This window comes from Oreochromis aureus, linkage group 14, assembly GCF_013358895.1.
Source record: "Oreochromis aureus strain Israel breed Guangdong linkage group 14, ZZ_aureus, whole genome shotgun sequence".
Taxonomy (NCBI): Eukaryota; Metazoa; Chordata; class Actinopteri; order Cichliformes; family Cichlidae; genus Oreochromis; species Oreochromis aureus.
Genome location: NC_052955.1, coordinates 30774178 through 30798005, shown reverse-complemented (window position 1 = coordinate 30798005; position 23828 = coordinate 30774178). Strand labels below are relative to the sequence as shown.

At 39.4% G+C, this 23828-nt stretch overlaps 1 protein-coding gene across 1 annotated transcript in view; it reads right to left on the bottom strand.

Annotated features, from left to right (window-relative positions):
* LOC116328960 (limbic system associated membrane protein) overlaps window positions 1-23828 on the bottom strand; it is a 1233629-nt gene that overhangs the window by 882296 nt on the left and 327505 nt on the right. The gene's annotated exons all lie outside the window — the stretch shown is intronic.

Sequence of the window (23828 nt, the reverse complement as noted above, 5' to 3'; positions counted from 1 at the left end):
TCATCCCACACAGCAGACAGGTCTGGCCCAGATCTGGTGTCAAGCCGGCAAAGCTGGCTGACTTCTGGCATGGTAAGTGGTATGTCATCCAGATATGGGCCAGGCCTGCCATAGATGGCACTGTTCATGTGATGGCATGCCACATCTGGCCCGATTGTGGTTTGATTTATGTGGCCCAGGCTCATAGGAAACAGGTCTGGCCTGGATCCGGTATCAAGCTGGCACTTCTGACTGACTGGTGTCATGGCAGGGTGTATGTCAACCAGATGTGGTCCAGGTCTGGCAATGATGGCACTATTTATGTTCCTATGTTCCTATTTTAGTTAGAAGACCCAAATGCCATGTTGCAATACTATACTGCTATGGTAGCCAATGTTTCAAATGCAGGTTTGACAGGTTTGACAGGTCACCTACTGATCGGAAGGTTAGCGGTTCGATTTCTGGTTCCTCCAGTCTGCTTATCAAGACTGTGAATGTGTATGAATGTAGTTAGGAAGCACTCAGTTTAGAGAAAGTGTGTGATTACGTAAATGTGGCATGTTGTATAGAGCACATTGAGTAATCCGGGAGAGTTGGAAAGTGCTATATAGGAATCAGTCCATTCACTGTCTGAACAGAGTTTCGTCATGTTACTTTTGCACTATTATGTTCCAGCACGTTTTTATTACATGGCTTGATTAAGGTACACATTAGGCTGACATCTGGGGCCAGAGCTGAAACTGTTCTGGGCCAGCACAGGGCCAGCAGTGTGTCTCCAACTGGCCTTGTGCTGGCCCATGTGTGGTCCACCTCTGGCAAACCAGATCTGGGCCACCAAAGGGCCGTCATTCTTTGCGATATGTGGGCCATGTGTAAGCACATTGTGTGTTCTGGTCACCTCCCTGACTCTAGTAACTGACACGTGACAACCGCTGTATAATAATAAACACGACTACAGAGGTAATTAGCTATCAGGGTAACTGTGTTTTGTTTGTTTTTTGGTATCAGTTTTATTTTGTCTGTTCATTTTGCCCTCTGTCTCTCATTCTCGGTACACAGACAGTAACAGAGGTGCTGTACAGTCGCAATAACAGACTCGGATGTATGTATTAGGTTGCCAGGGAGATTTTCAAACTATTTGGAGATAGTGATGTATGTGTCATCTCAGTTAGAATCCCATTAAAATTGCAGTTTAAAAAGGGTCTATTGAGAAATTAATATGGCAATCATATCCCCGATCTCTTACATTGGGGACATGATTACCATATACACATGGTATACCATGAGTACACATGGAATACACATATGCATAAACCATACACAAAATATGCTTAGGATTGTTATATATTCAGGATGTATCATTCTAGTATTTTACAGTGTAACCGTCACTGTGCATTTCCACATTACTGAGCATGTATGCAGTGTGTGAATATTTGTCTCCATGTAGGCCTATTCTCCAAAGGCATAAAATGGCAACATAAAGTCTAATGGAGACACGTTAGTGGGTGAGAACAAGGATGAATGTTGTGTTTAAAAAAAGTGCTTTTAGAAAGGAATAAAAGATAGCTGAACAATGGTGCATGCCAGCTGGCCTTAATGACACTGGCTACTTTCCCAGCTCTTCCCAGTCAGGTTTTGGCATGTACTCGTGACTCCACAAAGGTATAAAAATGACGGAGCACATTACTGGTAATTTTAATACATACAGCTTCAGTTGCTCTCAAAGCACCAACATAGGGCTGAAAGAGTCACCGCTTGAATGGACTCACCTTATTGCAGAAGTTGAGTAAATCAACTGAGTAACTTAGAATAAATCAAAAGTCTGGAGTAACATCCTTTCATTGTTGAGTGGCAGTTTGTGACAGAATCTGTGAATTTATTAAGAAGACAGTGCAACCTAGAGTGACAGTCATGATTGGCACTGACTGCTATTATGCTGTTTAGATTGGCACCTGCTCCAGGTGTGGTCAGATACTCCTGTCATTCAGGAGGTGTTCATTATAAAGTCTACTGTTCTGTCGACACAGCTGCCATCTGCTCCGTCAGTCATTGTTCCACTCGAGTTCAAACTGGAAACAGTTTGCAACAACAACACACAATGATGTATATGCTTATTACAGTAATTATGATATTAGCTCTCCACTGTAAACTAAAAGTAAAAGTGTTCTTATAACACAAAACAGTGATACAACAAAAATTATAATGAAAATTCATTTTTCTGCTAGATTTAAGCTGGATGTGCTGCAATTCAGTCTATGACAAAGTTATAAATAAACTTGTAGCTTAAAAACAAACTTGACAAGAAATCTGAAAAACGACTATTATTCCTGCTTCTGATTTTGATTGGAACAGCTTAGAGTTCAATTCAAATAATTTAAAATCTGGAGAACATAGCTTTAGTGTGAAAACAGATAAGGGTGTGACAGAATCTGGAATGATGGATGTGATTTATCTAACCTGGTTAACAGTTATTATGGTTGCTCTGACATTTGTGCTCTCTGCTCATTCTTGCGACCCCACACATGATCAGAGATTAATGATCTTATTAGCAGTTCTCATTTTTGTACCTGACTCAGACATAGTGAGGGAATCTTACTCTAATTGTTCACAGCAGAATCACCTGATAAAATAGATGATAAAATACAGAGAGCAATGAGGCTCGAGACATAACGGATGATGTCAGGACTGGCTCTGTGGCTGGCAGAGAAACATGAGGGAGAAACTAAAAGGTTGTTTTGTTAAACTGAAACAATGTAAAAAATAATGTGAGTCAATAAACAAGGAAAACCAAACCTACAAACGAACAGGGAAACCATATTGCAGGAGAGCATACAACCAATAGGCAGGATGCTACAGGGGCAAGGGGTAGATTGAGATAATATATTCACAGAGGATAACAAGGGTACAGGCAACAGGTGGGAGGACAGCTGAAACCACTCACAGATAATTTTTCAGGGGAAGTGGAAATGAATACAAAACACAAGAGACAAGATATTACTAAAATAAAACAGGAAATGACTAACAGTGACCTGGTCCCAGACACATGAACTCAAATCCAAAAGAATATAAGTTCGCAAATGTTAGTGTTACCGGCGTGACATTTTTTCACTTATGCCAAAGTCAAAATATTGTAACTCTTGGGAATGTGGATTTGTTTCTATTCATTATTGCTGCTACATACGAATCTGAATAACAGGCTATTGAACTGGCATTTGACATAATTACAATGCAGATTCAGCATTCAGAATATATTTTATTGTATATGTATGAAAAGGTACCAAAAATGACATTTGGCCGAAATGAAGCTTGCGTACAAAATAAATAATTTCAGTTAAATTATTAAAATATATTTTTGACTTGTCAGTGTCATTTGAAGGCTAACAGCCTGGATAACAACATATGCTCCTATTAAGTGTGTGTGTGTGTGTGTGTGTGTGTGTGTGTGTGTGTGTGTGTGTGTGAGTGAGTGAGAGAGAGTGAATTGTTTGTTCTTTGGACCACTTTAAAAAGTTCCCGTGCTCATTATGTGACACTGAAGCCTTGACTTTGCTAACTGTGTTACATGAAAAAAGTACTTTTTCTATCCAAACTTTTACAGTAAACATACCATGTAATACAAATAGATAGGGATGCTTTTGGAATAAACACACAACTGCATTCATCGAAGATCAAATATACTTTCTGATTGCTTCCTTTCGCAGAATGGCTCAAGGGCATTGTAACATCTGTACAACAAAGATTTTTCAAGGAAGTGAAATTATATTCTTTTTTAAACCTCTTCTGTCTGATAGAGTCAAATATCATGAGGTCAACATTGTGAGCAGAAAGCCTATTCATCCCTTCAACAACCATTTACTGAAAACAAGCATGGCATTTACAGGGATGACATTCACCCATGCCTACCCACATGTAATATTCTGATTTAGGATGAGATATGACCACTTTTTTCTTGCAAATCGTGTAAATGCTGTACGTGCTTTACACCTTTCTGATCTTCCTTTTAATCTGACTGAGACTGACAACTGCAATATTTGTGACTCACTGAGCTGCATTCAGCCTTTGCAAGACAAGAAAATGCAAAACATACACTAAAATTATTATGTGATTGTAGTTTGAAAACTTGATGTACAGAACCACTGGCAGCAACATGATTCTTAAACAACGTGTTAGCAGAATTTCCCATTCTTCTTATTTCAACCCAAATCTGATTAAAATTCCCTTTAAGCAACTGCAGATGAAGTTAGTCTTTGGTTTAGCACAAGAGAAAAGTATGATGGATAACTTTATTGACAATAAACTTTCTAAACAGATAGCTGATACACAAAGGCCCCATGCTGTTTACCTCAAATGCTGTTCATACAAAGACATTTCTCATGTATTTCATTCAATTAGGCAGGCTTTAATCATCACTGAGAGGAGCCGAGTTTAAGCAGCCAAGTTTATAAAAGAAACTATATCCAAGTTGAAAACAAGTAAAACTCAACCGTACAAACAGGGCAACATGAAACAGAACTGAAGGATGTTCAGAAGGTTAGTTTGTCCCCATAATATGACTGTATACACAGATTTTTGTCCTCCTTCATGAGATAAAAGCCTGTCCTTTCAGTGCCTCAAAGCTGCCGGCATCTCACAGATGACAAGATGGTGTCCACAGGCATTGATACACTGGTCATAGCAACTGTGACAAAACACTTCAAAGTTGTCACATATTCTCATTCCACATTTAAAGACAGAGTGGTTATCATCCATCCATCATCTTAATGGGCACAATTTGCACATGTGAATGGGAGATCTTTCTGCATATAATCAGATAATATGATGTCTAAATCTAACCAAACAGGAAGTGTGAGCTAAGCAATCCCATCAGATTAGCTGAACTTAAAACCTCCTTTTTTTCATTTGGGGACTTCTGTTTTAGGTTTTTGATACCGCTACAAGGCACTTCACAAACCCACCTACTGTAAACCCCATATCATGTTAATCATTTTATCCCAGATTTCAGTGTCATGACTGTTGTAACTAATGCCAACACTCGATGTACAGGGAAGGAAAGGGATATGAACGTTGCAAAAATGCATCAAAAATGTTTTACGAACAGAAATAAATATTTAAAGATGATAAAGCTCCAAATGCGAACAGTATTACATATTATTTATTACTGACATGTATTTCCTATATAAAAGAACTATGTGTCATACAAATGGATGTGCAGGAAGTGCTGTTCAACATAAATTGTTATGTCGTGTGTCATTATAGATTTGGGACCCCGAAAATAAAGGAATGGTTTTGCTCTTTTGCCTTTATTGATTTATTGATTGATTGATTGATTTAGAGCAGTGTCATTTGAGAAATCAAGCATAAAAGAGCACATGAGAGCTGTTGACAGATGACTTGGAATTCTGAAACATGACACTACCGTTTTACTTTACTTTAAGACAACAGTTTTCGTTATTGATAACTGCAAAAGAATTTGACAATATTAAAAATATTTTTTGCAGTTATTTTACATTAATATGTTTACAGGAGTGAACTGCATAAAGGCCAACAAGGAGATGTGTGACTGGCAGTTTGAAAAAGCTCAAAACTTCTAAAGTTCCTTCAGACTTATGCAAAGCACCTCATAAAAAGGATGGATTATGGTCCTGGCTAAATGTCAAGAGCTTTGGGTGTCTAAAGTCATCCTGGATTGTTTGAAATGAAAGTAGTTGCCATTTTCTCCACTGTTTAGCAAGTGGATGATACTTTAAACTTTTTTCGATATTATTTCTGTATTTTATTTAGTGTCTTTCCAAAATTAGTACCACATGTTTCCTAATTACAGAACAAAATTGTGTATTGCTGGCCGCAAAATGCATCTATTATTTTTACAGCCTGTTCTGACTCCAGTATTTATTCTATTATTGGCCTTTACAAAAAAACACCTTCCTCTGCTCTGCTCTGGTCTTCCTTTTGCTGGTCAAACACCATGCTTCAGAGATCTATCGAAAAACTTTTAACATAAAACACAAATGAAACACTGTCTGCCAGCATTTATTGAGATAAATGTTAGTTACATGCTTCAGTGTTTTGCTAAAAATAGATGGAGGAGGTAAATGGGCGAAAAAAGATGGAGAAACTCCTGTGGGGTATAGAAAAGGTCAGTAGCTGTTCATAACACACACACACACACATCAGGAAAGAATCTGTATACTATATGTAAAACTGGCAAAAACAAGCAGCTCCTGTCTAAGTCCAACCTCATTCAGTCTGTTGTAGTCTTAATAAAAAACGACCAAAATATGATCTGATGTCTAATGCAGTCTGGCACAAAGCTCCATCTGTCAGCTATAATGTGCTGGCAACACTGGCACAGGTATCAGATGGGTACTGTTTAAAAAAGTGTTAGCTTTACTTCTCCTTCCAGATTCATAATCTGCATGTTAGATGCAAAAAACCAAACTACAGACATTATAACCAAGGACACTGGCTGCTTCTTATTTTTAGTATTACTAATTCCATCTATCTATGGAATTATATACAACTGAATCACTTTAAAGAAATTGCATACAAGATAAGCTGACACTGCCCCATTTACTCTTAAAAATGGTTACCAATGTAAAAAGCAAGTTTTAACAATTACAATCAATAAATAATTGTTATTTCTACAAAGAGCACAACAGCGAAATATTGATGAAATACTAGCTGCTTTAAAATGAGTTCCTACTAAATCAGAACAGCTAGTTTTATACTGTTAAAAAAAAGTATGATGAGAGAGAAACACAGGAGAAAGAGAAATGAAGAGAAATGATGGGAGAAGAATGAAGGGTACGGTGGTGTGACTAACACAGCTAAGATTCTATGTCTTCCTCCTGTAACTGGACCCCATATCCTTATGTGAGTCACTGAGACCTGTCACCCACACAGATAAAGAGAAAACATATTGCCTGGTAGAGACAGCAGATTACACCCCTCTCTCACTTCATCCTTCTTCCAGGTGCCTTCAAATGCCTTATTTCCTTTTCATACTAGCACTAACGCCACCTAGTCTCTCCTCTTCTTGCACATACACATTTTATAATTATCTATGAGTCTAAATAAACATTTTCAATTTTGAGCATTTTCAGGGGAAAGGCTTTATTAGACAAGATCGGCAAGAAGATCAGCATCCTGGCACCGACCAGCTGACTGGATAATGAAAAGAAAAAACTTTGATTTATTTAACCCAGGAAAGAGTTTACATTTTACTGGACAAAGTATTGTTAAAAGTTGAATAAAAACTTAATTACAAAAAAAAAAGTTTATTGTTGAATTTAATCCACCTTACAACACTTTTCCCATCCAAAACACTGATCCTGTCTGAGTTTTCTTCTCTTTTCTTGGTACAGTGATTGCTGGATGTCACTGCTGTCTCATTTCATATAAATTAAAGCATAAATAACCTAGGTGCAACTGCAGTAAATTACAAAGAAAGGGCATTCAGGGGAACTTTTAGAAACACATCGCAGATTTGTGTCCAACTCCCACTATTTTGGTTTATGGCTCTTCTGCCCTAAGGCAGGAAGCTGGAATGATTTCGAGGAGCATAATGGATAGGCAGGGGGGTGGGCACCGAGGGCGGTGTCCCATAAGCTGATTTAAATGGCTAAATTATCTCCTCAACATGTCCTGATGTTCTCCAGAGGCCTGGTAACGAACTAATAATGTGATTCAGGTGTGTGTTGACCCAAGGTGAGTCTAAAACCTAGACACATGCTGGGGTTATCTGTAAGACTGTAAGACAAGTGGGAACAGCAGAAAAAAATATATTACCTGTACATGTGCCCAAGCTTCTGCTTAGATCTTTCATTCTGTCTTTCTGTGTCACCACTCTCCTCTCCTCTCAGGCTGAGTCAGATCTACTCGGCTATATCTCTGTTGTCTTTTATCCTTAGGACAGATTTTGGCTCACGGCCTCTCAGTCTGTAACACACTGCTCACCGTCCTTAAAAATGGCTAGAGGCTATTGATGTACAACAACTGTTTCAATGTTAATGGATCTTTTTTATCAGTTAACTAATACCTAGCATCTGTGTTTATAAGTGTAGAAGTATTGGCAAGGATTGCGTTTTGTTTCTAAGTTCTGATCTAAAAGTCTAAATCTCTTATTACTCACTAGTTGAAACAAAAGTACAAAGACTCCTCAGACTAAAGAAATTAATCATGAACAGATAACTTTTAGCTGTTTTTCAGTGCTTGTAGTGCTTGTAAATGTGGCTTTCCACAATGTCCAAATCACTCTGTCTTTTCTTGCTTTTAGGAAGCTATTATGTATCACCACACGAAGAAGTGATGTCTTTTGCTTATTTCATACAGAGATGAATGGCACCATTTAACTGAATGGAATCTAATGGCTTTCCTGTGGTTTGAATGGCCAGATTGTGGTGTTTCAGGTCACAGTGAGAGAGCAAAAATAAATTAGTAGAGGCAGCCATCTTGAAGTTTAAAGGAATCCAACAGGGACAATGCCTGAGATGTGAAATAACTGGGATTTGGAAAAAAAAAAAAACAACCTAAACTGTTTGTGTCTTGAGGAAACTGTCTACTACCAATTCAATCCAATCTTATTTTCTTTTTCAGCACAGTCTATATTTCTTTCTCACTGGCCGAGGTGGTGTGTGTGTGAGTGAATGTATATATATGTATATATTCCTACTTAGCTTGGTTGCTATGACGCGTGAGAGGAGCTTTCATGTTACAAAGAGGCAGGTAATCAGCCACTTGTTTGATGGTTAAGTACCCTAATGTGGATCCTTCATGATCAGGATTATTCTGCCCAGTGTTAGCCAGTCTGAATGAGTAGCTGCTGTTAGCAGCCTTCTTATTTGTGCTGCCAGACAATCAAGAGGTGCTGTTGGTTCTTGTCAGGTTCAGGTGCTGTCCAGTGCTACATTTCACTGAGTCACTGTTGGATATTTATCTTTGCCTCAGACCAACCTGATGACCACTTGGATTGACTATATGAAAGCCTACGACTCAATGCACCACAAATGGATACTGGAGTGCTTGGAGGACAAGGCTAATAGTGCCCTAGTAACATTCATCATGAGCTGAATGTGACTGTGGAGACAACAATGGAGGCCATCGCACAAGTCAGCATCAAGTATGGAATATACCAAGGTATTATACTTTGCCCACTGCTGTTCTGCATAGGCCTTAACCCTCTAAGCCAGCTGATCACTAGGAGTGGATATGGATATACTATAGATTCAGAAGTGGAGTCACCATTAGCCACCTTCTGTACATGGATGAGATCTAGCTGTATGCCAGGATGAGTAAGACTCACTGATCCGCTTCAACACAGTGAGGATTTCCAGATATCATTCATACTGGGCTGTGGAAGTGTGGCTGAATGGTTGCAGAGAAAGGGAAGGTGATCTGGAATGAAGGGGGAGATTTATTGTATTAGAAGGCGGAATAGCAGATATGAAGGACAGCTATAAGTAAAAGTGTATGTCATAGTCCAATAGAACCGTGATAAAGAGGTCAGCTACAGCCAAATACTATATAGTATACACTACTCACACTGTTGTGCTATTGTGACTCGCACACCAAGGCCACACTGCCAGAGCTGCTGACACCAATATTATTATCAAAAATTGCAACATCCTTTCATCATTTCCACAGACAACTGCATCTGCCCCATTATGTCAACTATTCTGTACACACACAGATGCAATTTGTACATTAAAAAAAAAAAAACTACAGAAATACAAATAAAAATAACACTAATCCCAATAATACAACTTCTTATATAACAATATAAATACAGTCAAAATGACACAATGCATTTCCTTATTTACTCTTAATTAGGCCCCTAAATCAGGTCAATCTGTAATGGTATAGGTTGCTTGGAGGTCATGTGACAAGATGGTGAACAATATCAATACATTACACATTGTTTTATCGTTGACTGGTGGTTTTAATATTGAGATTCATGCTGATGTGCCTTCAAGAAAGACACTCAACCTAGTCACTTCAATGAACATCCAGCTGAGGAGATTAATAACTATTCAAATTAAAACTGTGAGCAGCAGCCTCAGGTAAGGGCATCTGCAGGGGAAAGTACAGACACACACACACACACACACACACAAACAAAACAGCCTAAATGACCACATTCATGCCAGTACCGAAAATAACCTCAAATGCCCCTTTGACAATAACACACTTTAATTTAGTTTGTTATTTTGGAGAAAATATACATTTATCTGCAGTTGCTGTATGTTAAATACACCATTTTGTGCACTGTTTACTGGTTGGGCTCCTGCTGTTCCTAGAGCACTCTGATAGTGGCCTACTGTAATTTTCATTATTCTCATTAATAATAAGTAACCAGGGTTACATTAGGGCCCATCCTCTATTATTTCCTAATTTTGGACCATATCATTCTGATATATAAAGTGTTTTAATTCAGTTCAGCTTACAGTGATTGCAATCCTAGGAGGTATATTGTGAACCTGACAGGTTATAACAAGACAACACTGTGCATTTTAAATTCACTGTGCATTTAGAATACCAGTAAAAATATCAACCATTTCAGTCGTAAGAGTTTATTGTTTTAGAGTTATTGATGTTTGTGCCATGTCATTTTGAGAATGATGCAAATCATTGAAATATTTGCAGACTATCTGGCAAGCTGTAAGCAAGTGCTCTGATGAAGTAAATAGACCTTAACTTGAATCCCATGTCTGAGTGATCACAGACGTAAACCTGCTTTCTGCCACTTTATTTAGAGAAACATATACAGGAAATAAAAAAGTTTCATTTTTCTTTGTTGCTGCTTATTGTTCTGCATGGAATGACTCTCCCCTTTCATAATATCAGATGTTAAAATCATTATGATCTTCAGGTGAAAGAACCTTGGACAACTTAAACCATTGGTTTATTTTTATGAAGGTCATCTCTCCAGCTCTTGTAACACAAAAACAACAATTAGTACATTATTAGAGACATCAAATTGAAACTGAAGTAAGAGATCCCAGAATATCACAATCATTAAGTGATATGATGCATACATTCATTTAGTGTTGGGCGATATGGCCTAAAATCCATATCACGGTATAATTTGAAGCATGTGCGGTAGCGATATATATCGCGATATATTATTTTATTCTGTATACCGTATTTTCCGCACTATAAGGCGCACTTAAAATCCTTTAATATTCTCAAAAATCGACAGTGCACCTTATAATCTGGTGCGCCTTGTGTATGAATTTTGTTGTGCTTACTGACCTCGAAACGGTTTTATGTGGTACACGGCGCTCAAAAATCTGTCAAAAAATGTTTTAGTACCACTTTGGTAAGCAAAGAAGCTGCACCGCATGGATTGCTGGAGCCTCACGGAGTAATTTAGGTCTAAAACTCTGTCCGCTTCAAGTCCCAAAGTTGTTAGGGTGCCTGGCTCGTCGACCCAGAGTTTTCAGTTTTGCATTATTATTGAACTTTGATTGTGATATTGTTTATCATTTGTAGTCTTTCGGTTTCTTTGTTAGTGTTCTGCTTTCTGGTCTCTGCCTGTGTTCCTTAGTTGCTCTGTCTCCCCTGTCTGCTGTATCCCTTGTCAAGTCTGCGTCTCTGTGTTATGTTTCCTGTTTTACTTTGAAGTCCATGTCTCAGGTTATTGTATCTGGTTTTGCTTCCCCGTCTTGTTAGCCCTGATTTGCCCCAACTGTGTTTCCCTTCTGTCTCTCATTGACTGATTGCTCCCTCTGTGTATTTAACCCCTGCGTTGTCCTCTGTCCGTGTCACGCTTTAAATGCTGCACAGTCGTACTCTCCCCCACTCCATATTATCCATTGTTGAGCTACACATGTCTGTTGCTGCCACGGACGTCACACGCTTGTCATTGTCATGAGGCACTCTTATGAAAAAAAATCACTGTTTAGTAAAGCAGCAACGCAGCGCGCTTATGGGAAAGTAACAGTAATTACTTTTTTTTACAATGTTGACCCCTTACTTTACGCGTTACTTGATAAAAAGTAATCAGATTACAGTAACGCGTTACTGCCCATCTCTGCTCACCACAAGTGCAGTGGTATGCCAATTATTGGTCCTCACAGAGCTGTTTAAAGAAGTGCACACACACCAAACCAAGTCTCATATTCACTTCTGACAGCAGAGTAAATTGCCACCTTCTTCTGAACTAACATTACACTCGAAGTGTTACTTCAAACAAGTTATTAGAAGTATTTTATCGAGGTAATTGGGTCACAGACATATAGTACACGCTGTATTCTGTCAGTGTGTCGGAATGAAGTCACTTACAAAAAAACTAATGTGTGGGCAAAAGAAAAATAAACAAAACAGATCAAGATCTTTTTCTCTTTCTGTTGTGTCTGTGCTGCCTTTACGCCCACAAATCCGAGGTCTAGCATTGCTTAGCGTTCACTACTGTAGGGTTGCATTGTCTGTCTTGCCTGCTTCTGAGAGCAACAGAAACAGAATGCTTGACATGTTCTCAGGAGTATTCTCCAGTTGGGTCCCCGTAGACCTCTTTTTTGTGTTCATTTCCTGCTTTCTGACCATGTCAGATATATTTCTCACAGTTTACCAGTAGCTTTTCTATCTGCATCAGTCAAACAGCTCTATAATCCCATGTCTAAAAGCATGTCCTCGTCTAATCTGACCTAACCTAAAAACACTCGGATTTCTTTTATTCGGTCATTCATTCATTTTTCACCTGCAATATTCAAACAACTGCTACTTGCGAACACAATTCATCACACAAATACAAACTGTGATCACAAAGAAAATGCAGCTGGCCTCACAACTCTAGCAAAGGATTGAGTGGTCGTGATTAAAACATATTGTGATTAGTAATGAAAAGTAATGAACTTTTTCACTAATTATAACTGTTGTTATAATTAAAGTGGAAAATCATTTCCATCACAAATATCTCATCATCTGGATAATCTAGATTAATATTTTGGGTTTTTATTTCTCATTGTATGTTGTTTGCAGGTGATGGATGATATCTAAAGCTTAGCAATGTCAATGAAATGACTGAAGAAGATATGCAGTTTTGTCCTGTTTAAGGGACCGAAAATGGAAGTTAGTCTGTGTGTGGGATCTCTGTGGTGAAGAAGAGACACAAGAGGGCAACTCCAGCCCTCTGGCTCTGACACAAGACAGATTGGGAGAAGGGACAGCTGTTCAGCTTTAGATTAGCTCAGTATATGAGAGGACAGGCCCAAGGACTGGTCACTGAAGAGACATATGTCGTCCCATTGGCTAGCAAAGAGAACAAAACTTAAATTCTCAGTGGCATAAAATTCACATCATGTGAGGCAGTAGCCTTAATTTGAATTTAGGGCCTCAGGGTGCTGTCCTGCATCAAGTACATTTGCACTGACGTGCTGTGCAGTGAACAAACTCAAATATCTTACCTTGTCATATCTGGTTACACAGGCTCTTTGAGTATAAAGAGTATTAGTAAAAAAGTTGCAGATAATTATCATGATTTAAAGAGAGCTGAGTTTATGTCACTGATTTTTTAAATTCCTAGTCTATTTATGTCGGTCTGATTTGCAAACTGTTATGACTTTGAGGTTTTACTACTCCTTCTGGGTTCAGCAGACTGCAGCCTACAACATACTTTCCAACCTGCAAGCGTAGCATAAAGGCAGAATTTTGTAAAGGATAGTAGAGCATCATAATCTTAAATGAAAACTGAAGACTGCTTCCTTTGACCTAATCAAACAGCAAACATGGACACCGCAGCCCGCACCAGGGCAAATTGCTTTCTTGCTTCTGTAGATAGTAAAGAAGATGCTCAAGATAAGTGCAACAAACACCAGTTTATTGGCATTCGTATGCACTGGTTTTCTTCTAAGCTTCAGTTCTTATTTTGTGGTTGTTACCTGAGAGTTCCCATTTGTCTCATCCTATGCCTTCTTCCTCTGTTAAGTTCATTCCTGTTTGGGTTAATGTTACTCACCTTCTGTCTGCCTTGATTTGTCTCAAGTATTAATCCCTTTCTCGTCTCCTTGGTTGTGTTCAGATACCTTTTTCCTCAGTTACACTACTTTTTCTACTTCCATGATTACCCCCAATTGTATAAACAGTGCTGTCACCCTTTGTCCTTTTTTTAGTTGTCTGTTAGACTCCTTGCATTATCCCCTCCTTGTATGGCTGTACTCGCTGGACTTGTATGTATCTGCATTTGGGTCCATACATTATATTACATGATATTATTGTTCTATTTGTTAAGGAGGCACCAATATGCTGTCAGCTTGAAGGTATTATAAACACACGTACATATATACATACGCGCTGTACCAAACTGCAACAGCAACTGGCTATATGTAAAATAAGAATAATCAGTATGAAAGCTTCACAGCTGTGTGTGGAAGTGAAATGATAAAAGCCTTTTTTTTCCTTTTAGTGAACAGACTGTTGTTAGATTTAAATAAATAAATAAAACATACATTTTCACACAGGTGAGAATTTAGCATGCACAATTTCCACAATTGTGATAATTTCATTACAAATGTGTAAAGTTAATGTTCTGTAGATGAGGAACATTTTAATAAAATTCTGTATATTATGAGATGCACAGTAAAAGAGTTTGTCTGATTTCTTCTTCTTTTCTATTGCAGTCTGTTTACATACATTTCTGCCTACAGAGCAGTAGGAAGCGCAAATATGGTTTCAAAAAATCACATCTTTACATTTACACACTCACACACACACACTTCTTCTGGCTATAGTTATAGACATCCTGGGTAGCCAGTAAATCTCTAAGGGAAAATCAGGCACTGCAGGACCACAAGACATGCATATCCATGGGCACAGCTTGTACAGCAGTGTTTAAAACATGACAGCTATGAAACTGACTCAGTTAAAATGGAGTTAACAAACACAGCAGGATGGTGCTGCTACTTGAACGTGTGTTTGTGTGTGTGTGTGTGTGTGTGTGTTTCCTACTACTGCCTCTGACAGTTTGGCTTCCTTTGTTGGATCACTGAACTCAAGCACAGCAAGCTTCTGTCTCATGTGACTGACAGCTGCTGCTGAGTTGAATCCGCAAAGACAAATCACATCACAGTAAAGCAACTGCAGTAACAGTGTGTATTAACAGCTTGATATAATACAGGGGAGAACCCACCTCATTAGTTGGATTCAAGCATGTGGATACAGCACCATCATCGCATCATCAAACAACATCAGCCTTCAAGGTAACAAAGATGTGACACAGAGAACATGCAGAAATGTGTAAGAACATTTAGAATTAAGAAATCTTAATGGTAGAAAGTGTTTCTGCAGGCACAGAGGCTACTAATTAGAAATAAGTATGGCTTTTGATGAATATTTGATAAGCATGCAAATTGTTTTAGCTATTTCCACAGATTAATTTCTGTATATTTACTGCAATCTTCCAACTTGAAGATTTATTTTGTAGAAATGTGTGAAAAACAGAGACCTGAGGAAGAAGATGGGATTACAATATATTTAATTAGTGAGGTACAGGCAAACAAATCATTTGACGACATTGCATTTTTATGCATAGCATCTTGTTGTCATTAATAAAACAAAAATTAAGTCAATAATTTGCAAACAGAGTTCTAGATCTATTGTATCTTGTGGTATTTAGTCACATGTGACTGATACGGGTACTTTTAAAAATATATATATTCATTTTTATGGCACAGAGGTACTTTGGTTACAAATCTAACTTAGTCTTGTTTTCTCCTGTATCATCATACAAGGAAATTAATATTATCACTTATTTTTTAATTGTAGGGAATAGATTACAGTAAAATTTCTTTCAATTAAAAAAATTAAACAAAACGTTTAATAAGCAACAAACACTCATTAACCGATTTGTGAGTATTAGCATAATGCTGATTTGTGAATTAATTATATCAGGAGGAAAGACATGACAAGAAAAAGACTTGTATTATTCTGCGTCTACTCGAAGAAGATGATCATGAAGCTGAACATCAGTACAGTCATCGCAATGCCATTTATTGCTTCTTACAAACAGAGACATTTACACAAAACACACCAGTCATTTTCAGTTGTCCTATTTGGCAAACACACAGCATGACATTGGAATTTGCATTCCGCAGAGCAGAACACAGGGAAGTCAGCTTTTCACAGAGAATTATTATCAGAACTGAAAACAAATGATTTCATTAATGGAAGATATTATAGGATTCTGGGTCTTTCTCAGGGACTGTCAGATTACGATCATTGGAATATTTGTGATAAAATACATTGACATGTAGTTATCACTGTATAATACTGGAGAACTATTAATGTGCTCTGAAATATCTTTAGCTCCATAGTGGGCCCTGACCACAAGTAAACCTCACAGACAGTGTTGGGGAGTAACAGAATACAGGGTTTAGCCACATTAAATATGATCATTTTAAAAAAGTCGATAAAACAGCTATATTTGTCGGCAAAATGTGGACAGAACAGAGACAGCTGGAGACCTTTAAGGAATCTGCATGAGCATTAAACTCATTTGCACTTTAGGATGCAATTAGTGTTACTTTGAATTACTAGAATAGAGAATTTGTCCAGTCACTCAGTTCCTTTTTTTTTTTAACCCTTAAGAGGTCCTTAAATAAACTGACTTATTTTTCGGACCATAAGGCACACCGGATTATAAGGAGCACTAAGCGAACAAAACAGTCAGATAAGTCAAATCTCTCGCAGCTGCTCTATTCCCGTGTTGTTGCAGTATATTAATGGCAGACCTCGTATGTTGGATGGATTATTCCAGTTGTTCTTCTGACTGAAATTTACAACATCCTGCCATGTGATTGCCTTTGTCCCCAACCATCGGGAACCCTCACGTTAACTTTTTTCATTTTTTCATTTCAGGCGATAACGATATATATCACGATATAAGCCAAATAACTATATTTGTAAGATTTAAATGTGCCGTTGCTCACAAGTAAAATGTGAAATAATCAGCAGCTTGTTTGGATTTAAATATTTATTTCCCATAATAAGTTCAACAGGGTAGATGTACTTAAGGAACATGAGACTTCAGTTTCAGATAAATAAAGGCAAATACTGCAAACTACACAAAGGGCAGCTGCTAAAGCGTTTAAGTTTCAAAATAGAACAAAAAAAACAGACTACTAAATTGTCGATTTCACTTAGAAACAAAATATTAATTCTAAAAATAAATCTTAGGTCGTTTTACAGAAGAACAGACAAAATTGACTAACTTTTGTCAATATCAAATAAACTGAGAACTAAAAGGAAATTCTCAATCTCTCCTTGTTGTATAGCTTAGCTTTTCAAACAGTTTTAACAGTTACTTTAGTCTGACAAAAGCCGAATGACGAATTAGCGCTTTCAGTCAGACATTGAGCATGCACCGCTTTATTGTATTTCCAGACTTGCTTTCGGCACAATTTACAGTGCGCGCTACTCTGTTTTTTGTCAGAGTTGAAATAGCTGAAATACCTTCACACTACGGAACTTCTGTGGCCCTTCCGTTCGACAAGCTCTCCGGCATTGGAACCATCATCTGTTTTTTCTTCGGTAACCTTCGCTCACGCTCTCGGTTGATTTTTCTCTAGTCGGCAAACTCATTTCCTTCATTACCCGGGCTGCACGGCTGCAAAAACAAATACACATGTGCGCCTTGGCACTTGTGCTGTACGTAACAAGTCACGTGACGTGACGCTGCGGCTGTGATTGGTTCGGCTCTGCGCTACTTAATTTGGATTGGCTGTTCTTTTTTTTTTTAAGAGGACAAGGGAGATGAGGCCTATCGCAATAGTTTAATTTTTCTATCGAGAAAAAGTTATTTCGCAATACATATCGTTATCGTTCTATCGCCCAGCTCTAGTCAGAACATGGTATATCATGTTTAAGGGGAAACTAGTAAGCTAACTTCCTGCTAACTTCTAACGCTGTTAAATTTAATAAATTCTGTTTTCATGGATGCCTGGATGTTAAACTTCATTGTTTCACCTGGTAGAGCAAGCAACACTGATCATTTTATTAAAGATGAAAGAGTTTAGACAGTTTTTAACTCCGAGTGATGCCACAGCGTTTTGGACCTGGAATGGACGGAGATTTGGACCCAGAGTACTCCACAAGGCTCCTGACTACGTTAGCCGTAATGCTCCGGCAATCCATCAAGCAGTGCAGCTTTGTAGCTTACCAAGTGGTACTAAAACATTTTTTGACAGATTTTTGAGCGCCATGTACCAAATAAAATAATTTCGAGGTCAGTAAGCACAACCAAAATTCGGATTATTAGAAGCACTGTCGATTTTTGAGAAAATTAAAGGATTTTAATTGTGCCTTATAGTGCAGAAAACATGGTAATTGTTCCTAAGGACAAAAAATTGCACCTTCCTAAAAAGTGCTGTAAAAATGCTATAAATTAATGTTTTTTTCCACTTTAAATGAGTCAGTCTTTTAAAACTACTTCTGCCTAAAATATTCATATCAAGTATTAATTATATTATGGGGGTTTTAACCCTTTAAATCCCAATATCTTTACATAACTGCACTGTTTTTTTAGCCAAAAAATACAAAAAACTAAAATACTTAACATAAAATACATTTAAAGAAATGGGTCAAAGATTGGCACCAACAGGATCTTGATCCATCATTATTTTTTTTGCAGAGGCTCATAAATTTAATAATAGTAACCTATAATTGTATGCCATGTTTTTCACTTTTCCCCCACTAAATGCCTATTACCTTGTTGCGTTCTAAAATAAAATAAACAAAAATATGTAAATAAAAATACAAGTTCAGTTTGAGGCTACGTCCACACGTACACGGGTATTTTTGAAAACGGAGATTTTCCGTTTTCGTTTTAAAAAATAATCCCGTCCACACGTAAATGCAGAAATGAAGGAAAACGCTGCTAGGAGCATGCCAAAGCAACAGGTGGCGATATATTCCCTAACCGTGTAGGAATGTTGGCCAATCAGAAGTCTAGAAGCCTCGGTGGGAAATAGTAAACAAAGATGGGGCATAGAAACAGAACCGAGTCGTATGTGTGGAGGGACAGTAACTGTGTGTGTATATGTAAGCATTTAAACACTGCAGAGAGTACAATTAACAGTAACAGTATTGTAGAAATTCATTTCACTGAAACAATAACGTGGCGCACAGTGTGACGTCAAAAAAGGCGCACACCTTTGACGCTGCGTTTTCTCCGTTTTCCTCGTCCACACGTAAATGCAAAAACGGAGTTTTCGAAAATATCCACCCTGGCAGGCATTTTTAAAAATCTCCGTTTTCAGTGACCGAAAACGCCGTTTACGTGTGGACGAAAGGTGCAAACGCATAGAAAAATCTGCATTTTCAAAAATACCCGGGTACGTGTGGACGTAGCCTGAACCAGAAGAACATTTATTTCAGAAGGATGAACACGAACATTTATGTTGCTGGGAACAGAAATGGTATGAGAGACAGAGAGAGCGTGTATGTGGCTGGGTGTAACAGTTCTGCTCAGGTGGAGCAGAGGCTGCAAATGGGCAGACTGTGGTCTTTGCAAGCAAACCTCCCACATTTGCAGCAGGTGTTCCCAATTCTTCTCTTTTTGTCGGTGTAAAACTCGTACTGCCTCTAGATCCACTGCAGCAGCACCCTGCACAGTTGTGACGATGCCTGCAGCGGCTGATGAGCGGGGAAGGCACACTCTCTTCATAATGTGTGTGTTCAGCATCATTTCTCCCACCTCTTCAATGTACAGCCTGCTGTATGGTTTCTGCTGCTGCCAGTATGAATCGATTGAAGTAGGCATTGTACAGAAAAATGTCAAGGAGGTTGTGGAAGAGGGCCAATGGCCACCGATTTGCGATTTGTTCGACTCCTGCAGGAGTAGGTGCCAACAACCTAACAAAAACCCCCCCAAAAAACCCAAAACATAAAACCTATGTATATGTTACACAAGAATATATTAGCAAGAATAAATAAATGTGTGCGTAACTGATGCGTAATGACACCTACCTTATCAAGGTTGTCGACACCTCCTTTACATTTGTTGTAATCCTGTATTATGATGGGCTTTCTGTTCCCTTCATCGCTTATGTCTGGACTGCGGTGTTTTGTGCTTAGTGGGAGTCCATTCTTGCCCCATCGGGGGATGTAAGACATAAGTGTGTGGGTCTTCGTAAAAGCGAAGGTGGAGGAGAAGACCACTCTCCCTCTTGCCTGGAGCAAATGAGATGGAAGTTCAGGCTTGTTTTGGCGAATTGTGCCAACTAGGGCCAGTTTCATCTTGAGTAGCTCATCCGCCAGTGCAAACGAGGTGAAAAAATTATCGCAGGTGATGACATGTCCCTGTAGCCCCTCTGTCATTTCCAGGACTACCCTCATCCCCTGGTTGACTTCAGCACGATGGCCAGCTGCTTTGCCCGTGTACACCTGCAGTCTCCAGGCGTAGGGTGTTTTGACATCGCAGACTGCCCAAATCTTTACACCATATTTGTCTGTCTTTTTTGGCATGTACTGCCTGAAGCTGCACCTGCCTTTAAATGGGACGAGTTGTTCGTCAACACAGACATCTCTGTCTGGGCTGAACAGCATCTCCAGGCGGTGCGTCCACATATCCCAGACTTTTCGGAAGGCAGCCAACTTGTCATGACGTTGTCGGGGTCGGGATGGCTTGTCATCAAAACGCAGCGCCCTGCTGATGTCATGAAATCTCTTGCGGGACATCGTAGCCTGGAAAATGCGCCGTCACGATTTTTCACTCCAGAGGCTGAAGGTTGATTCATTTTTTGACCGGTAAACACCAGCCAAAGTGAACAGCCCCACATAAGCCCGAAATTCTTCAGTGTCCATATCTCGCCATTCTTTGATAGCTCGTCTCCCATGCAGATTCGTCACTGCCACAAAATGCTGCACGATTTCGTCCGTCAGGAACAGCACAAAGCTGGAGATCGGGTCGGGAGAAAACCAGTGGTTGCTGGGACGGAGTGTCTCCGTGTTTGTTGGAGACCAAAATATTCTCCCGTTTTTTGAAGTCCATCCCGCTGCTGCTTCGTCCATCTCCCCTTTGCTCTCGTTTTCAGACAAGACATCAGATGAGTCGGATTTGGACTCCAGCTGCTCTGTTTGTACCTCCGATGAATGCTCTGTGTCATCCCCAGAATCCTCGGAGAATGACGAGGAGCCATCCTCGCACTCAGAGTACATGACCATTTCTACAACTTCCTCTGTGCTGTAATATCTTGCCATCCTCAAAATGACTACTCCCACGCTACGGCTCATTCTTATAACCACGGCTGCAGTGCACCTGCATAAACAACCTGAGCTCGAAGACAAAATAAAGTCTAATTTGGTTTATTTTCTTGCTTTTATATTTAATTTGTTTGTGTTGCAGTGTGGCCTTTGAAGAGAAAAGACTTTTGAAGTTAGATGCACACACTTTTTCTGAAGTTATACACACAAACCTTGCATGCTTTAAAGAATCTTCATGCCTTTAATTATGAATTAAATTAGATTATGTATACTTTAAAAATCTTACATTTGGACTATTTCTATCGGATTAAAAAACACTAAGAAGATCAGTATTCACCTAATAGTTGTCTGGTTCCAGGGAGGGTGACAGAGTGATGGAACAGCATGTTCCAGTGGGAATGAGTGATCTCAGCATATTGGTCTGTATGACTACTGCAAAGTGCTAAATAAAAAAAACCAAAAAAACGTCACCTATACATTTATCATCTCACTCCGCCTCGTCCAGCCAAGTCTCTCTCCTCAGGGACTAGTCCAAAACACCAGGATGTCATTTCAAACCTCCACCACTTTCTTTGCCAGTTTTACCTTCAAATACTAAATTGATGTGATCGGAGCAGTGCCAGATTTGGAATGTATAACACCACTGATTAAAATTATGCAATAACTTACTGGCTTCTTAAGCATACATTATGTTCCACGTATGCAGTTGTATATGGCTCTCATTGGATGGTGGCACTCAAGTCTTTTGCTTCCATCTCATTAAATTGTCCTTTTCTATCTTTGTTGTGCCTCTGTTGTTCTCTTCTGTGCTCCTTTGACAATGCAGCCAGGGTGCTTTCAGGAGTGTGTCACATAAACCAGTTGCTAACAGGGTAAAATTGAGAGAGTGGACAACCTTAATGCAATGCAAGTGAGAGAGAGGACAGCAAAGGAAAGACTATAAAGAGCAAGTAAAGAACCAGAAATAACAGTGGAACGTGTCCTTGTTCTCTTTGATAAACATCAATTTTATTGTCCAGTTAAGTTTGGGGACAGGGAGCACTGTTCTAGGTCTCAGTGATCTTGAGACATAAAACAATGTCCCTTTCACATTAACGCTGTGGCGACTCTAACAAAGTCCAGAAATGTAACAGCCACAGTGGAGTAGCTCATTGGCCAGGAGCGCTGTCATTTCGTAAGTTATGCTTTGAAAGATAAGATAAGATAAGATATACCTTTATTAGTCCCACAAGGGGAAATTTCATGTTAAGGCTGCCGACCTATTGCACACAATGGCGACGCCATCTTACCCTCCGACCATACATACATTACACAAAAACATCACATGGGGAAGACAGGTCAGAGAGGTATAATAATGGAAAATGCACAACATGAGGAAAGATAAGGAGAAAAAAAGAACTCCCCCCAGACTGAGCTCCAACAGGGAGATCAGTTTGAGAACAGAAAAAAAACACCTCTGCACATAGCACATGAAAAAACTCTTAATACACCAAAGAAACACATGACAAGCAACAGGGATGGGTAAAGGGTGAGAGACAGCCAATGTAGACGGTACATCGGGGCCTGCAGCATAAGCGCTGGTCTCCTTGATCCACCATCAGCATCGGAAGGGAATAAGCATCGAAGGCGTTTGGAGGGGGAGGGGGAATGAGTGTATATCTGAATGTGTATATATGTCTGTGTGCATGTGTGTGTATGTCCAGAGTTCAGCTGAGACAGCGTCCTTCGCCCTGCCAGGCTAAGTAAACAGTCTTCCAGCCAACCCAGGTGGCCTTGCGTAGAATGGGAAGAACAGTCTCAACACAGTCGTTATCAAGGTGTTGTTGTTCAGCTCCAGCCTTGAGACCGCAGCTGGCGCCGAAAGGGTATCCGCATGAAAGTAATGGTGGTTTTTACTTTAGTGCGAACAACTCATATGAATTTCAAAGCTGTTCTAACAGTCCAACACTGGTCTCTCAGTCTCCCATTGGAGAGCCGTGAGCTTCTCCATGATGTTATCAAACTTGCGCTCCGTGATGTTGTCATTCTTGTGCTCAAAGAGCCGATTCTGAGAACTCACGACCGCAGTGAGCCTCTCCAAGATGTGATCCAATTTGCGCTCAGAGATGTTATTCCGAGCGAGCCCCTCCAAGATGTAATCCAGTTTGCACTCAGAGATCTTATTCTGAGTATTCACGGCAGCTGTAAGCTTCTCCAAGATCTTATCCATGCTGCACTCAATGAGCCCATTTTGAGAAACTCACGCCTCGTCCCATCGTTTCAATCCCAGCGGGCAGCCTTGTGGGGGTTTGAACAGCCGGTTCCGCTTTCTTAATTCTTCGATAAGTCAGGGCCAAGCCAGCTCCGATCAGCAAGAACCCTGTTATCATGGTTCCGAATAGGTAGATATCTTCAGCACTCAGGCTCACCCGAGCCCAGACTTCTCGTTGAGAAAAGGGTGTCAATTGCATTTAGGGACCAGTTGATCAAATCCATAATTCCTCTTTTAGGTTTTAGAAAACAGACTGTGAGAGAGTGTTCCAGGGAAAAGTAATACAAAAAACACGAGACTAGACAAGGACATAAGAGGCTAAGCAGGGAAGCTAAGTGAGAGGAGGAGGAGGAGAGGAGAAAAGTGCGACCGCCTTCATCAAGAGCAAGAGAGAAAGATGACA